Source organism: Phascolarctos cinereus, unplaced genomic scaffold (assembly GCF_003287225.1).
Source record: "Phascolarctos cinereus isolate Bilbo 61053 unplaced genomic scaffold, phaCin_HiC Scaffold_5;HRSCAF=322, whole genome shotgun sequence".
In the NCBI taxonomy this organism is placed as follows: Eukaryota; Metazoa; Chordata; class Mammalia; order Diprotodontia; family Phascolarctidae; genus Phascolarctos; species Phascolarctos cinereus.
In genome coordinates this window covers 195029307-195032078 of record NW_027555958.1, presented here as the reverse complement: position 1 = coordinate 195032078, position 2772 = coordinate 195029307, and the positions used below count along the sequence as shown (strand labels likewise).

The 2772-nt window shown below is 43.0% G+C and overlaps 1 pseudogene; it reads left to right on the top strand.

The window, feature by feature from the left end:
* The first annotated feature begins 220 nt into the window (after window positions 1–220).
* LOC110217650 (ATP synthase F(0) complex subunit C1, mitochondrial pseudogene) lies at window positions 221–932 on the top strand (annotated as a pseudogene).
* Window positions 933–2772: the final 1840 nt, after the last annotated feature.

Here is a 2772-nt window from a genome sequence, read left to right as displayed (position 1 = left end):
TCTAGATTAGCATTGAATAGGAGGAAGGGAGCAAGCTGGATTGCATTTGGGAAACTGGATCAATTTTTCAGTGATTCCATGCTGCTTCCCACTTTCAAGCCTCCATCCTTTTTTTTTAAAAAAAAAACAAACCCAAACCAAAAAAACAGACCTTGAACGGAGCTAATGGCGGCTGCAGCACGCTGGGCCGGGGAGTGCTGGGTGCAGCACGTAGAGCAGAATGCAGACCACGAGGACTCTCCTCATTTCTCCAGCCCTGATATGCTGCTATACCAGGGGGGTCTGGTCAGGCCTGTATCTGCTTCTGTCCTGAATAGGTCAGAGATCCGTTTTGAACAGCTCAGTTCTAGCGGTACCCCACTCCAGCTGACCCATCTGGAGTTCCAGACCAATGCTGTTTGCCAGGACATCAACACAGCAGCCAAGTTCATTGGGGCTAGGGCTGCCACAGTTGGTGTGGCTGGCTCAGGGGCAGGTATCAGATGGTGTTTGTCAGTTTAATCATCGGTTATGCCAGGAACCCATCCCTCGAGCAGCAGCTCTTCTCCTATGCCATCTTGGGCTTTGCCCTGTCTGAAGCTATTTGGCTCTTCTCTTTGATGATAGCCTTCCTCATCCTCTTCACCATGTGAGGCTCTGTGGAGGGTCTCCTGCCTCTATCCCACTGCTTTGACTCCAGCCCCAAGCCCCTTGCTGGAGTGTGCCGGGCTTTAACATTAAACACCACGTTTCCCTAAAAAAACAACAAAAAACCAAAACCAAAACAAAACACCAGCATAGGGTAGTAGATAAAGAACACACCTGAGAGTCTGGAAAGCCAGGATTTAAGTGCCCAGATTTGTGTGACCCTGGGAAAAGCATTTAACTTCTTAGTGCCCCAAGCAATTTTCTGAGACAATAAATTACAGACCAGCTTTGCACTGGTAGAGAAATTCAACACACCCGGGAAAGTACAAGTCTACATTGCTTCTTCCTTTCCCTCAAAAAAAAAAAAGTCCAGATGATGCCATAGACATGCAAATCATGTAATATCATAATTTTAGAAGAAATCAAATTGCAGGTGACCACAGAAAAATGAAAAGAGATATGATGGATGATAAATTGAAGTGCTCAATCTATCCATCAGTCTATCAACAAGCATACGTGACATACTAAGTCCTAGAGGTACAAAAATATGAATAAAGCAGGCCTTGATCTTAACAGATTTATAATATATTCTACCAATGATGATTTGTATTTAAAATGTGACATAAAAAACATGATCAAAGACCTGTATAATTGGGGAAGAGACATGGATCAGTCATTAAAAAAAATGTAGCAAAAGTGTTGTTCTGATAGCCTTAAAACATTAAGAAATTGGATGAGAAGATCTCCAATGTCCTGGGTAGTTCTTCTACAATGGATTTATGAAAGAAATGGACAAAAACAATAACAGGATAAGAAGGCATGGATGGGTAGCATTCTTTAGTGATTCAAGGAATTTTCTCATCAGTGAGATCACAAATTCATCAAAGTATTATATGTGTCCATTACGTTATGGCTCCAAGGCTCAGAACCCCAGACCTGACATCACATGGGCTGCATTCACTTCTGGAGGCTTTTCCCTAGGTAGCTCTTTAACTCATCTAGGGTTCTCCCAGAGAGTATCAGAATTTGGATTACATCCAGGTCTGCACAAAAGCAAGAAAAAAGAAGTGCCCTCAGTTCCCATTCAAGCACTTAGGCTAATGAGGCATCAATTATAGGAAAGATTTTATTTAACCTAATAGAAAACACAAAGGAATACTCAAGTCCAAATTGGCCAAACAGCTCTTGCCTTTTAGCGTTCCTGCTTTAACTGGGGCCTAAATGGTTCACATGGCTCACAGAACCAGCAAAAGGACAGGTCCAAATTGCTAGCTCCTTCTCTCCTTGGGGAAGTGTGTCTGGGCATATGCAGAGAACCCATTCCATCTGGGTTGCCTCTGTGTCTCTCAGCTGCTTATCCTAGCCTCTTTTGATGGGCAGGTCTATGTTGTTTTATTGCTTTCTCTATGGGTTGGGGGTGACGTCTCCTTAGATCTCTACTTCTTCCACTGAGATTTTTGTGTTTCCCTCCCCTCCTTCTTTCTTCTGGCTGAGGAGACAGTTCAAGTGTGTTAATGTCACCATCAGTCCCTGAACAGAGGGCAGCAAGCACACAGGGCAGGAGTTACCTTATGCAGGGACTTTAAAACCTTGTTTAGTGTGGGAGCAGTGGCCTGGGCTCCAATCCTGTGTCAGAGACTTGCCTTGTGATCCATCTGCCTCAGGCAACTCCCAGTGACTTATCTACTGAGTCATAGCATGGGAGTTCCCCATTCTGATGAAATCACCAACAGCTGAGGAGAAAGGGATTTTCACACTCCTCTCGGTACATGTTTAGGCATTCTCCCTTACAAAAACCTAGAAGAAATCATTTCTGCAATGTTAGTGATTTTCTCCACTTCCTTTCCCTGCCCCCCTCCACTCTTTAATTTTCTTTTTAATTTATTGAAGGTCTGAGTACAGGAAATGGGCAAGAGAGCCATAACCTATCATAGATTACTTCAAGATATCTGTGATTTCATTGTTAAAGGTAGATATTCCCTCCGGTGACAGATCACAACCCATCAATCAATCAATCAACAAGCATTTATTAAAGTCACAAATATACAAAAACTTCGTGGAATATAGACATCCATTTAACCAAAGCTCTACATCTAAAAATACATTAAGTTTGAGGCCGAAAGACTTGCTCTGGTGATTTAGGAG